Source organism: Lampetra planeri, chromosome 39, assembly GCF_965212315.1.
Source record: "Lampetra planeri chromosome 39, kcLamPlan1.2.h2, whole genome shotgun sequence".
Taxonomy (NCBI): Eukaryota; Metazoa; Chordata; class Hyperoartia; order Petromyzontiformes; family Petromyzontidae; genus Lampetra; species Lampetra planeri.
Window position 1 is genome coordinate 5499990 of NC_136145.1, and position 15764 is coordinate 5515753.

The 15764-nt window shown below is 49.4% G+C and overlaps 1 long non-coding RNA gene across 1 annotated transcript; it reads left to right on the top strand.

The window, feature by feature from the left end:
* The first annotated feature begins 565 nt into the window (after positions 1-565).
* Positions 566-5769, top strand: LOC144731407 (uncharacterized). Its single transcript, XR_013587951.1, has 3 exons — positions 566-1917; positions 3142-3287; positions 3659-5769. It is a non-coding gene; the product is annotated as an uncharacterized LOC144731407 (long non-coding RNA).
* Positions 5770-15764: the final 9995 nt, after the last annotated feature.

A 15764-nucleotide genomic window follows, 5' to 3' on the forward strand; every position in this document is an offset into this window, starting at 1 on the left:
TCAAAGGGAGCTGCAGTTGCTGCTGCTGCAGTTGCTGCTGCTGCAGTTGCTGCTGCTGCAGTTGCTGCTGCTGCAGTTGCTGCTGCTGCAGTTGCTGCTGCTGCAGTTGCTGCTGCTGCAGTTGCTGCTGCTGCAGTTGTTGCTGCTGCAGTTGCTGCTGCTGCTGCTGCTGCAGTTGCTGCCTTATCCATTTTAATATAACACTATGTATTATTCTACCCACCCTAATGTGTATCACACTGCTATATATTTACTATACAATTACGACACCATACATTACTCTGCACACTGCACCATGCCAGTGAGTGGAACGCGGTCTGAAATTCACCGTAAACGTGAACACAATCAGTTAAGATCCGAAATGGTTTATTACGTCCTTCCAATGATTGCTAAGCCAGAATCCATCTCTGTTGAAATTGTCTCTGTGTTTGTATATGTGGATCACCTCATGAACGAATCTCTCATGATAGCCAGATGGCTTGCAGAGAACCTCTGTCTTGGAGAAGTCAATGTCATGTGAGCCCACTGAATTGTAACAGTGATCTGCCACGGCTGAGGTGTTTGTCCTACCGTGTTTCAGGTCTGCTTTATGTTCACGGATGCGGTCCGAGACATGTCGTTTGGTTTCTCCAATGTAACTGCTACCACAGAGGCAACTTAGTTTGTAGACGCCAGGGTACTGTATGTCTGGAACCACATCTTTTACAGACGGGACCAGATCACGGATTTTATGTGCTGTGTTGAATCGGACCTGGATCTTGTGTTTAATCAGGATTTTGGAGATCTTTTTTGTGACCCCAGCAATGTAGGGTAAGGTGATGGTCTTGAAAGGCTCCTCAACAGGATCCTTCTTGATGGTTGGAGTGATGGCCATGCGGATTGTGTAGTCGGACTAACCATTAGCCTTAAGAGCAGCAGAAACTGCAGCAGCAGCAGCAACTGCAGCTCCCTTTGATGCTGTTAATCCTGCATAATGCACATGCATATGTAGTACTAATCACATTCCTGCATTTCCCATAAATATGCTAAATTCCTCTTGATATGCAAATTCCTTTGTCAAGGCGCCCAGCTTATATATATATGCTCCAAGCTCGTGTGCTGTTTCATTCAGACTCTGTCGCCTCGACGGACCTGGTTTTCACCTGAGGACGGCTGCTTGCGTTGTGGCCGAAACGTCCTGAGAATAATTTTATTATCTTTTATTTTTATTTTTATTATTTTATTACTTCCCTTCTACGTGACTTTACCGAAAGAACTAAGAAGATGAATCCCTGCAGTCACGAAAGCTTTAAATCAAAATTAAATGCTATGTATTGTTAAAGTACCCGTTAAGAGTATTAGTTAAAGGCCAGGCAAAAATAATGTTTGTTGTTCGGTTTGTCAATTTTGATATTTTTTTATATTATGCTTCGAAAATTGTAAACTTTCGTAACATGCATATAATTATTACCAATAACTTCACGCTTGTCATTGGTAACAATCTATTATTAAAATCGTTTACTATAACACAACAAGAAGACCATTCACTCAGCAGCTGGACAGGCATCTACATGCTGACTCGAGGTGAGATGACGGTCATACCCGACAATGGAGGCTCTCTGCCTACCATCAATGCTCCAGCCACACAAATGTCTACTGTCAACGAGGTGCTTAACCAGTCACTGAGCGTCGTGCAGTACTTAAGCCTGACAAAGATTGTCTGCGTCTTTGACCGAGCCCTGTGTGCAAAGGCTGTCGAGATCACGTGGAAACACTGTGACAAGTTCCATGATGTGATCGACAGGCTTGGGGTATTCCACACCATCTGCACACTGCTGGCGATAAGAGGAAAGCGTTCCCAAGATGCTGGACTCCGAGATCTCTGCATTGTGTCTGGCATGATCGCAGAAGGCTCCATTGCTGGTGTTATCGAAGGCCGTAAGTACAACAGGGCAGTGCGACTACACAAACTTCTGTATGAGGCTTTCGTGCGACTGACATGGAATGGTTTCCTGTCCTGGTTGGAAGCAACTGACATGAACGACATGGTTCACCTGGATGAGACACTCAGGACCATTGACAACCTTGGGAAAGAAGTCTCACAAGCCGCTTTGAAGGAGGTCCTCAAGAACAGCTCATGTACACGCATCATGGAACTGTTTGAAGTCTACCGCGAGTTTCTCAGAGGTGGAAACAGAAGCCTCTCAAACTTCTGGATGTCCTATTTTGATACAGTTGAAATCTTGTTGGGGCTCATCCGAGCATCCAGAGAGGGATACTGGATGCTGCACTTGGCAAGTATTCGAGCAGTGATCCCATGGTGCATCGCTTATGATAGGATCAATTATGCACGCTACCTCCCCTACTCCTACGCCCAGATGTCCTAGCTGTCCATCACACACCCAGATGTGTAGACGGAATTCATGGAAGGAGGCTTCTCAGTTCAACTGGGCTCTACTAATTCTAGATTTGAAGCTTTCGCGACTGCAAGGATTCATACTCTTAGTTCTTTCGGTAAAGTCACGTAGGTAAAAAATGAAATAAAAATTAATAAAAATATAAATTTTTATTTCATTTTTTACCTAAAATTAATAAAATTAATAAAAATATTAATTTTTATTTCATTTTTTACCTACGTGACTTTACCGAAAGAACTAAGAGTATGGGCTCTACTAATCCCTTTGGTGATGATTGCTTGTGTTGCAATGGAAACGTCGTGATTTAATTTACTTTTATTTATTTTTTGTTTCTATTTTTTATTTATTAAAACATTTTACCTACGTGACTTTAAAATTGAGTTACAAGATTTGAGGATACAACAACGACAACGACAACAACAGACAGAGTGAGTTAAATAAAAGCGTGTAAAAAGAGAACGTCTCTCTCGATTGGCTCTAACCCTCGAGCGCCCCCGGTGTGACCACGAATAACGAAGGCACCCACGTCGCCAGCGATCCTCCAGCACACAACGCTCACCACCACACTCGGACGTCAGCCCGCCACACATTGACAATGATGGGGCAGCATTAACGCCATGTGCAGTAGTAAGCGGCTTGTGTGTGTTTTTTTTTGCAATTGAATCACGAGTGGCTGAAACCCAGATTCGAACCCATGAACCTTTTGCGTTGATGGCTGAGTGTTTGGACATTTCTCACTCCGCAGGGATGCGGCCCCGTGCAGCGATCAAGCAGAGGTCGAAGGTTCGATCCGATCTCCCGATGCGGCAGCCGAAACGACGGTGTGAACGTTTCTCGATCATCACCGACCCCCCTGCCCGCCGAAATTAGTCCGTCGTCGCGCGTGGTGGGGTAAGGGACCGTCCATAAATGACGTCACGCGATTGTGGACGATTTTTGACCCCCCCGCCTCGTCACACGACGTCACAAAAAGTCAGACCCCCCCTCAAATATGACGTCACAAAGCTCTGCCCCCCCCCCAAAAAAAACTTAAACATACTTCAAATCGCTTTAAACTATTGTCATTGTAGTTCGTATTTAATGTGGCGCTGCACTCTGATGTTGTAGGAAAAAAACATTTATTTTAAAGTTTATTTAATTAAGTAGAACGTGTTGTTTATATTTATTTAAAGTTGCGCATTTTGCTGTGACGTCACATTTCTCAAACCTCACCCCCCTCATCACACATCGTCACAAATGTCTGACACCCCCCCCCCCCCTAGGTGCGTGACGTCATTTATGGACGGCCCCTAAAGTGTGAACTCTGCAACGTCTTCCAGGACGACCTGGCCACCGTGGGCGGGCAGGCCAAAGGAGCCCTCTCCAACGGGGCCCGAGAGCTTCCTCTACGAGTGGAGGGCCCTTCCGCTGGCAGTAGCGTGAGCAGGCAATTGCAGGGCTGCACCTTTACCACCGTGTGCCCGCGAGTTAATCTCACGACGGTCGCCTCGAGAATCCCGCTCGCGGTAGCAGCAGCGGAGCACGTGCTAACAAAGGGCTTCTGTTCTGCTCTGCTGCATAAGATGATGTTGCTTGTAAATTCCTGGGTGTACATTGGAGGGAGGGGGCAGGGGGCCTGTGCTCAAGATGACGGGGCGTTGGAGTGGGCGATGGAATGAGTTTGCTGGGAGAGAACTGAATGATGACTCTCCTGTGATGATGCGCTTCCGGTTTGTACCGCGAGATGCTCGGCACGTCGTCGTCCCGAGGTTCCGCTCCGCCGTTGCTGCGGGTGGCTTATTGCAGGAACTCAAAGTTAATTTCAAAGTTAATTTATTAGGTATAGCACTGTGAGCCATTCGGCTCTTGAATCGGGTGCAACCGCAACAAACAAAAAACAAAAACATGAACAAGAAAACATCTTAAAGTGACGAAGTGCAAACAGAAAATCCAAGAAAAGACAGCAAAATGTTGCAGAAAAAAAAATCACCGTACACCAACCCTGTGCAAATATCCCAGTGGGATGCAAGTCAAACAACAACAACCACAAGACAACTTAGATTAACTCTGTACTACAACAAACAAACATGGCCAAACCAAAAAACTTTTCGAAAATCACCAAAATAAAGCCATAAAAGCAATGAAATAGTGATTATAGGAAATGCGACCGAATTTTCACAATAAACGACGTCAACAACATGTACTACCAAACTCTGCAGCCATAGCTGGCTGCATGAGTCACTCCACAACAGTAGGAGCATCAGTCGGAGTATCAACATTTTTCAATGCACCTTTAAGATCAGCGCACTAAAAACACAGATCATACTTTGCATACTTTGCAGCGATCATCCGGAGCGAAACATTGTATCGAGCGTCTCGCTCCCTCCCCCCACCCACATCCCGCCAGGCCCCACAACATCGGTTGCATCCACGTGGAGATGACGCGCTGCTGGCAACGCCGGGAATGATCCGCGACCGAGGGAGACAGTGAACGGCTGATCTCAGCTTTCCTGAAAAAGCCTTCCACGGCATGTGGCGCGAAACATCGGACATCACGGCCAAACACAACCCTGGCACAACGGGACCGAACAAAAAAAGAAACGTACCTGGGACAGTTTCACAGCACGGCCTTTAAGAAACACGCGAAAGTAGCAGCGTCTTGAATTTGGGCTCCACATTTGTTCACGTCGTTGTGTTACTTGGTTTTGAGAGGAGACCGGAGTACACCGAGAAAGCACGCGGGCGCGAAACGTCGGACACCACGCTTGAGCGACGGGCGACCACTGCCGCTTGAAGGCGAGCAGGAGGGCCGTTCCGAGCCAGCGTCGTGGTCATAATAATTGAGCATTGGGATCCTAGAATGGAATGCGCATTACAAATTTTGGATTATTATTATTTGCCGCAGCCGACCGTGACACAAAAAAATTACTTGGCAGGACCCTCCTGGAACAAAAAGAAATATGTATTTTTGGAGGCAGTGAAGGTTTACTGGGTAAACAAGCTTCGTAAGTAGGAATAATACGACGAGCAATGTATTGGGTCGACCCAGCACTGTTATGAAGCCACCGGAGCTGTGCAATTTCAAATTTAAATTGGAAACTCATTTCTTCATAATTGTTTTTTTATGCGTTCAGTTTGTTTTTGCGGGCACTCGGCGGTTAACCACGTGGCACGATGGCGAGAGGTGGCATGCCTTCATCCAGCAGTGGATTGACCATGGCTGCTGATAGGGTAAATGTCTCGGTAGGGCATGTACGCCTGTGTGGGGGTCATGAGTTCAGCGTGCTGTCCTTCTCCCCGCCACCTCTGATTGGCACGGTGGGGTGCGTACGGTGCGAAAGAAGTTCAGCATGCATCGTGCATATGATGCGTGGTGCGGCATTGGTGAGCAAGTGAGAGGGGGAAGGGAAGGAGGAGGGAGGGAGGTAGGGGGAAGGGAGGGGAGGGAGGAGGAGAGGGGGGGAGGGAGGTGGGGGGAAGAGAGGGGAGGAGGAGAGGGAGGGAGGGAGGTGGGGACGTGCGGCTGAATCCTCACCCTCCCCCACCTCTGCCCAACGCAAGCAGGACAATTTACAGGCGCCAACGTTGAGCGGCAGTAAAAGAGAGCGGAATTACCCCGAATGTGTTCCTTGGCTCCTAAGCAGTCCAGAACAACCGTTTCAAGTGTCAACACCGCGAATCGAGCTGGGTTTTATGGCCTTCGGGGCAACGGAATGAATTGACCACGAACAGAACTCGCCCGCAGGCTGTTACATTTGCTGACTTGTAACCGTGGGGGGGGGGTGTGTTTGGTCGAGTTTACATTTTTTTGTTAAAACGCGCAGCAGATCGGCGGCCGTAACGAACCACGGACTGGAGTTGAACTCGGAACCGTGGGGAGCTGCTGGGCAGATTTACGCGGCGGAGTGAAGCGTGTTCATGGCCGTCTTTGAGTTGTTTTGTCGCTATTTTAATGTTTTAATTAGGAAACTGCCAACACATTCCTGGCGAGGCTACGTTTCGTTCTGCGGTACATTTTAACCCGGTTTAAATCACTTCACGACGCCGGTATATATCCTAAACGATCGTCGATAAGACTGCTGAGCGCTTGCAATGTACAACACTGGCCAATGGGAACTGCGGTTGTTAAAATGTTACGTCTCTAAAGTTCTGGCGACTTCCTCGACCCATCATTTATTTTCGCGACCAAAAGGACCAGCCAGGGTTTATTTATTTTTTTGCAAGGCAGCCATCACGCCCACCGGCTCACAAGACAAAGATCCCCCGTCTAGCCTGAGCAGACTGTCGGGGCAAGTGCTGTTAGCGAGCACCTATAAAGGCCGGCACGGCACGGCACACGAGGGGGTGGGTGGTCAACACCACGCCCGGCCGCCTTTGTCTCCCCAGTGGCGATATTTACAGATCGCACCAGGTACTCAATTGAGGCTGAGTCGACCTAGTGGAGGCCCAAGGCCGGATAAACCTCCGCTGCGGAGGGAGCTCAAGGGAACACCCCTCGACGGGGTATTTTGGCCTTTTCTTCCTCGCTGGCCATATGCCTTGGAAGAGGTGGGGAGTACCCACCCTTTACCTCACCACACGCAACCTGCACTGATGTTTCAGATACCGCACCAGCGCATGGAATCGAACCCGCGACCTCTGTGTTGCAAGTCCGGTATGCTGCTGCCCATGACACCACAGGAGCTATCACAGTATGGTTATAGTTTGTGATGTAGATATATTACGTCATTCATGCCTTCTTCAATCAAACTGTTGAACGTGGGCTTCCTACGCACCGGACAGATTATTTTGGAAAACTCAAGGATTGCTCCTTTTTGAGTTTAGTTCGCCGTTCTTTACCCCGCATCCTCCGATCGGCACGGTTTGGCGGCTACGTACGGTGCGAAAGAAGTCCAACGCGCCGTTCGCACGCACGCGCTGCGAGCCACGCCGATCTGCGGGCGCGGCTTGAAAAGTGCCGATCCTGGACTTTTGTTGGGGCAGCCGCGGTCTCTGTGAGTGCACGCGAAGCCCCCGTGGTTACGCCTCGCTTTGCATGCTGCCGAGACGTTGACTCAAGTTTCACGTTGACTCGTGAAGCTCAGGTGCCATCGTTAGTTTTACTGTTCTGCCGTAGGCCCGTAAACCCGCGTGCAAATTGACCACTAAAACCTGGGTTACGCGTTCAAAATGTACGTTCCCAAAAAAAAACGCTCACGTCGTACAACGCTTTGTTTTTGTCGGGCAATTTTTTTAGTTTCTTTGTTTAAAGGGGTGTGCGTGTGTGTGCGTTTTGGTTTCCGTCAGAGCGAATGTTGTCATCGTGGCCAGGACCGTTGACGCTTCCTTCCGCTCGATCGCCAAAGTTGTGATTCAAATGGACACCTCGCCATCAAGATCTCGATCTTACGGTCTCCCACCATCTGCCTCGAGTCATTCCCCCTTGTTGCACAGATGACGCATCCTTCAAGGACCTCTTGAAAAGTATCGTCACCTTATTCTTCAGTTCTTTCGGTAAAGTCACGTAGATAGAAAAATAATGATAACAAAAATAAAGTGAATAAAAAATAATTCAAATAAAAAACGAAAAAACACTAATGTAGACTGTAGCCTGGATCTAAATCGGAGTGGGCGTACTGGCAGTCTATAATGTAGACTGTAGCCTGGTTCTTAACCTCGGTGAGCGTACTGGAAGTCTATCACCATCACCACCACCGCCATCTGGCTGTAAGTCTCCCCATTGGTCGCTGACTTCTGCATGGGTGCCACTATTCTGCCCGCTTCGGTCACGTGCCCTCCTCCACCCAGCTGCACAACCACGCGTCCCACCCATCACAACCGCGGCCTCTTCCCTATCACATTCGCAGTCCTTCCCTGCAACATTCTACCCATGAACTCCAAGTTGCTTATCTTACGTTCTTCCATCCAGCACAGCCTCTTCCTCCCGTTTATAATAATCAGAACGCTCTTTCTTACCATGTTCTGTAAATAACTTCAAAGTTGCTTACCCGACCCTACCCGCGAATGGCATCAACATGCAGTGCTATCCGTAGAGAGTGCTTGAGGTTGTAAATGTCAATTTGTACTGCTACAGCATCAACAATTATCTACGCTGCACACCTATTCAAGGACATACAGAGAGACGGCGATATATGACAACTTACGTACTCATACAGTGACATCTCTTTTTACCCACTCCTATTATCAGCTTATCCTATTAGCCATGACATCAGATCAATTTGCGGAGCAGCCGAGTAGCGATGCTCCAATTATTTCCATTTATCGGTGCTTACCCGTGCTTAAAGAGGATTCGCCCGCTCAGAAATTGCAGCAAATGCTTACACGGCCCCTTTGTCAATCCACTGCTAGGCGAAGTGTCCCCCCCCCGCCACACACAAACATTGGGGATTTGTTTGACCATACTTCACCGCGCTGGTCAGAGCGGGCTGCGCTCAGGTCCGGGGGATTCATAGCGAAGGGTGCTGATCACTGCACCGGCCGGACGTAAGTACAGATGATTACGATTGCGAATGTTACTGCGACGTGGGTACATGGCCAGTTCATAAGACCACCGATAAGGTCAAAGCGCTAAGCTGGCACTGCTGAGGACCTGGGTTCGAACCGCATCGCATTAAATGCGTTCGCGCGCTTAATTTTGGCTTAATTCCAGCTCCTGAGAAATGGCGAAATATTTTTTTGGCCTTCACGCGATGAACATGTAACTCCCGTATGCAAAGCGGTGGTATCTCGGCGGTAGCTCTGTGATGTCTGCTTCCCACAGGGCGTCTTCTAACACGGAGGGGGGGTTGGAGGTCTCGTGACGTAACGCAGATCGCGCTCTACCAGATTGCGGGTGGCCTATTGCCGGGTCAGCAATCAACATTTTGTCGATCAGCTGTTCCTGAAATGTTTCCACCCGGGGTTAGTTAAAAAGCCTCGAGAGAAACACCGAATCGCTCCCGCCGAAGTAAAAAAGTAAAGCAAGCAAGCCGCGATAAATTGTTTTACCGAGCATGGAGGGAGCTTTTTGGGACCAATTACCCGCAGAATGAAAATGTATCCTGCAGGTGTACAACATGCTGCGGACCTTGACTTAAAGCTTTCGTGACTGCATGGATTCATACTGGTTGGGTCTTTCGGTAAAGCCACGTAGATAGGTTCAAAGAAAATAACAAAAAAAACGACGTTTCGATCGCAACACAAGCGGTAGTCATCAGGTCATCAGGTGATGACGACCGCTTGTATTGCACACCGGCCGTCTGAAATAGACTTTACCGAAAGACCCAAAGAATATGAATCCCTGCAGTCACGAAAGCTTTAAGTCGAGAATCAACCTCCGACTGCTACGTGTTAAACCATAAAACAAGGATCCGCACGCGAGCCGATTTCATCGCCCCATCTCCGATTCCGTCGCACCGGCCGTCTGGAATAACCTCCGAACTGAAATCCGCTCAGCCGCAACATCTGGTACTTTTCAGAAAATCCGAATGTTTATTTATTCATTTAGCCTGCAGGAATCCGATGAGCTGCGAAGCGCTTCTTCACGGACCGGACTGTAAACATGTCTCTTCTCGTCTGCTCGTCGCGTTCCGTGGGATTGTTCTCTGCACCAGCTGCCGTTCTGTCTCGGCTCTTTCTTCTTTTCTTCTTTCTGAAATTGACCGCACGTGACAATTTCTTGGATTGGCGGACGTCTTCTCGGGAAGCGTTCCAGCCCTTGGCTTCCACTCCTTCATTATGCTTGACCATCGGTCACCATCCCTGCGAACTGAGTATCCTGCCTAAGCTCCCACTTATCTCTATAACTTACAAATAAATCGTAAAACATCCTTTAAACATGGATACTTCTATCCAAGCCACGTGTCCCGAGCGGTTGGACGTGAGCTTTAAGCTTCGTTAAGCAGAAAGGAAAGACATTAAAATCACGGGAATTGCATTGAAAGAGTGCGGAAATAAATCATACAGCGATGCCACTCAATGACACCATAACTTAGCTATAATTCTGTTACTTGCATAATGACGGGGTGGAGCGGTGGCGCCGTGGTTAGCGCACGGCGCGATGAATCCTTTCGACTTGAGTTCGATTCTGGGCCATGGCTGCTTCGTCAGTGGAGCATGGCATGTGTACCAGTCCTGGCCTTCCCCCCACCCCCCACACTTCACCAACCCACACTGGTGAAGTACGGTCCACAAAACCCGCCGTGCTTTCAAGTAGCATGCGGTGAGGCGTTCATCCAGCAGCGGAATGGCAACGGGCCGTAATTGCGCTTGCGAGAAAACGCGCTCCGCTCACGCGGGAAATCGCGCCGATGATGCACTTTGCGAGACGCAAAACTCCTCGTTAAGAATGAGACGTCGCAACCTCGAGCCCCATTATTTAGAGACACGAACGGCAGATCCACTCCGGTCGACGTCGTAAGAGCTGCGGCTGACTCTCGACTGGCTCCCGCGCGGTTAAATAAAAATAGATCGCTACGCTGTTCCGTGGATAAAAGTGTCCCGGAAAATTATGCATTTCTCCTTCAAGATTACAGCAAACGATCCCCAATAGGCAAAGGGGCCTTCGATATGAGCTAATGAAATTTAAATCTGGTTGAAATCTTTATTACCGCCCGGGTATAGCACTAACTGATTGCTAATATAATTTCTTTCTGGGGCTAAGTGGATTAAGAAAATAAGAGCTCTTGACTTAAAGACAAATAAAATTGATAGTTGTCATTGTTGTCGGAGACGCAGCAGCATTATAGTATTGTTTTTGTTTCATTCTCGTTTTACAAATTGCCGTTCAACTATGTTATCGGCGTCGCATCTTGCCCAAACAAAGACAAAGATCTGCCGTAAAGCCTTAATTGACTGTTGGGGCAAGTGCTGTTAGCGAGCACCTATGAAGGCCAGCACAGCACACGAGGGGGTGGGTGGCCAGCACCACGCCCGACCGTCTTTGTCTACCTAGTGACGATGTTTACACATCGCACTAGGTACTCACTTGAGGATGAGTCAACCTAAGGGAGGCCCAGGACCGGTTCAGATAATCGTCACCGGTGTTGGCCGTGGGCGGGAATCGAACTCGGGTCGCCAGGTTCGTAGCGCAGCGCGCTAACCGCTACACCACCGCTCCCTACGCGTCTTGCCCACACACGCGCACGCAGAGCCACAGAAGAAATGCCCATCCCCATTGCAGTCAAACTGAAAAAAAAATCAAATTCTCAAGATTTGGAATGGGTTGGGTGGGTGGCACGGTGGTTAGCTCAGTGTGCGTTTGATTCCCGGCCACGGCTAGCATCAGTGGCGAGTGAGCTGGACCTTGGCGCTCCCAGTATGGCCAAACATTCCCCATCACTGACAAGGATTGGTGAGGCCTTTCTGCGTGTATGTGTGTGTGTGTTGAACTTCGTTCGCACCGTACGTAGCCGATCGTGCTAATCGGAGGTGCGAAATGGGAGGCGCAGTCGTGGGTTGCCAAATTGCTGTCAATTATTCATTTCATATGAAAAAAATGCACATCGCAATTGGGGACTCGGGCAGATATTTCTGCGCGTGTCTTGGACTGAAAGGATAACAAATGAACGGGTTCTGGGGAAAGCTAGTGTGGAAATAAAACTGTTAGAGTTGAGAGAATCAAGAAAGCGTAGCCTACTATGGTCATGTCATGAGAAAAAATGGAACTTGTTTGGAACAGTAGATTACGCAAGGCACAATACCTGGTTCACGCGACGTCAAAGCATGGACGAGACTCACGCTGGAACAGACGATGAGGATAGCAGAAGACAGAAGTCAGTGGCGAAGGATTGCCCTTGGTGCGGCCAACCCTCGGATCGAGGATGGCTGAAGACAAGACAAGACATATCGGAATTGAACATTTTGTTTGCCCATTTGGTCAACGTGGAATCCACAAGTGGTGTGACCTTCCATAATCTATACTGGTGTAAACTTATAGAATCTGTGGCTATGTAGAATCCACAGAGTGAATCAATACCCTCGACGGAGTGAATCTATAACATCTTTTGTCGTACAAAACTACGGAATCAATCGGTGCGCGTGCGTGAATCTGTACAATCCGCAGCGGTGTGAATCTTTAGAATCCACTTTTGGTGTGAATCCGTAGAATGTTAAGCGGGCAACCACATGCTCCGAACGGAGACCGACCGAGACGATCCCAGGTCGTGCAAATTTGTATTCAATTAGCGGCACCGTCGCTGCGGCAAGCCAAAACAATTTAAAATAAATACGATTTCTTTTTCCGCGCGGGGAGGGGAGGGAAGGAAAAAAAATAATGAAGACATTGCCGCAACATTTTAAAAGCGCACGGAATTTTTGATCGCGGAATTCTTTCGGCGTAAACAACAGCGAACACCGTCGGAGTTAACACGCGTACGCACCTCAAGTTCACCGTGCGGTTGCAAGTTCGTTTTGGGTAAAGGTGCAGCCCTGCAATTGCTTGCTCACGCCACTGCTGGCGGAAGGAATGGCCTCTGGAGAGCCCCCGCCATGCTGTGTTTGGGCCATACGCGTCCACGCTGGCCAGACGCTGTGGGGGTACTCACACTCCACCCCACCACCCTGGCCAGACGCTGTGGGGGTACCCACACTCCACCCCACCACCCTGGCCAGACGCTGTGGGGGTACCCACACTCCACCCCACCACCCTGGCCAGCCGCCGTGGGGGTACTCACACTCCACCCCACCACCCTGGCCAGACGCTGTGGGGGTACTCACACTCCACCCCACCACCCTGGCCAGACACTGTGGAGGCACCCACACTCCACCCCACCACACTGGCCAGACGCTATGGGGTACTCACACTCCACCCCACCACCCTGGCCAGACGCTGTGGGGTACCCACACTCCACCCCACCATCCTGGCCAGACGCTGTGGGGTACCCACACTCCACCCCACCACCCTGGCCAGACGCTGTGGGGTACCCACACTCCACCCCACCACCCTGGCCAGACGCTGTGGGGTACCCACACTCCACCCCACCATCCTGGCCAGACGCTGTGGGGTACCCACACTCCACCCCACCATCCTGGCCAGACGCTGTGGGGTACCCACACTCCACCCCACCACCCTGGCCAGACGCTGTGGGGTACCCACACTCCACCCCACCACCCTGGCCAGACGCAGTGGGGTACCCACACTCCACCCCACCACCCTGGCCAGACGCTGTGGGGTACCCACACTCCACCCCACCATCCTGGCCAGACGCTGTGGGGTACTCACACTCCACCCCACCACCCTGGCCAGACGCTGTGGGGTACCCACACTCCACCCCACCACCCTGGCCAGACGCTGTGGGGTACCCACACTCCACCCCACCACCCTGGCCAGACGCTGTGGGGTACCCACACTCCACCCCACCACCCTGGCCAGACGCTGTGGGGCACCCACACTCCACCCCACCACCCTGGCCAGACGCTGTGGGGTACTCACACTCTACCCCACCACCCTGGCCAGACGCTGTGGGGTACCCACACTGCACCCCACCACCACCGGTGACCTGCCGATTGTTCTTACCGCGGCGTGCCCATCCACAACCGCCGTGTGGATGGAGGTGGAGGACAACTGCACGCGCTCCGATTGGTGAACGACTGGTGAACGATTGGTGAACGACTCGTGAACGATTGGTGAACGACTGGTGAATGATTGGTGAACGACTGGTGAATTATTGGTGAACTATTGGTGAACGATTGATGAACGACTGGTGAACTATTGGTGAACGATTGATGAACGACTGATGAACGATTGGTGAACGACTCGTGAACGATTGATGAACGACTGGTGAACGACTGGCGAACGACTGGTGAACGTCTGGTGAACGATTGATGAACGACTGGTGAATGATTGGTGAACTATTGGTGAACGATTGATGAACGACTGGTGAACTATTGGTGAACGATTGATGAACGACTGGTGAACGATTCGCTCAACGCGCTCACCACTGAGGCGCAGCTTGCCCATCGCTTGCTTTAACAGCAGCGGCGGCAGCAGAAAAAAAGAAGCATGCCTCCTAGACACGTGTAATCATGTTTATTTATTTCCCAATTATGTCAACATCAGTGTGGATCCGTGTGTTTTGAAACTCCCAGAAGCACACGAACATCAAGCGGGGTTTTTGCCGAGCAGTTGTTGAGGCTGATTATGTTTTTTTCTCCCCGACTTCAGAATGTGTTGCAGCTGCATTCCGCTAATGAGCAACGAGTATTAGTATAAATTTCGATTTAGAGGTTTCGTGACTGCAGGGATTCATATTCTTGGTTCTTTCGGTAAAGTGACGTAGAAGTGAGAGACGCTTCTTTTAGTATAGTTTAGTTTTACGTGGCCCACAGCAGCACAATCATTTACGCCGATATATACATTTGTTTTCATAAAACTGTTTTTTTTTGTGTTAGATCGCCTAAATATAAAAACGTGTCGTTAAACCCGCCACAACCCTACACATCCAATTAGTGAGGTTTGTCACGTTAACAGAACATGTCAATTCGTCACTAGTACAGCATCACCGGTGTGTTGGAGAGCAAATCCACAACATTTACAACCTGAGTACGACGTTTCGCCAGTAATTACAACCAGCTTCATCAGGCGACAGCCAGATTTGTGCTATATCTTGTATATATATATATTTTTTTACATTTTATATATCTATATATTTTTTTTTCATGCAAATTCAGCAGGCACAACAAAATATGATTAACAGTAGCGTTGCTGCAAAAACATATGCCAGAGGCTCCCCTTGCCACGTGTTCGCGGGTTACGTATCGGCCGCTGGAATTCGATTCCACGAGTCGTCGCGACATTTTCACGCAACGTTCATCATCGGCGTTCATCGATTTTGTCCGCTGCTGGATGAAGGCCTCCTGCGACGTAACGGTCCGCGTAGCAATGGAGGACGCGAGATGATTTCGCCGCTCCGTCTCTTCGCACTGGACGCCTCCCTCGGTCCAAGGGAGCTGCCGCTCAATATTCTAGACATTCGGAGCAGCGTCCGTTCGAGCGACGTGTCCTGCCCAAGCCCACTTACTTGTCTTAGCAGCCTCAATGTTCTGTTAACTTGTGTGTGTGTGTGTTCTGTAAATTAAATATGATATATGGATAAATCAACACAAATATATCTGAGTGTGTGGATGTTGAACTTATTTCCCACCGTACGTAGTTAAACCGTGAGGGAGAAGGACAACAGACTTAACATGCAAAGGGCAGTTCTGATTTACCAAGAGAGTCTCAGGGCAGCCTTTCATGAGGGCCTTGCCTGGAATGTTTGGCCAACAGTTCTTTGTTTTTTTCGTACATCTTTTGCACGTTGTGGGGAAAGTATAAATATCTCATTCAGACCCGGGCTATCCAATTGGTTATGTAATCGAATACTCCTACCGTTTATCGGTACATCATAGGAAAAAAAACTGTTGTGCTGT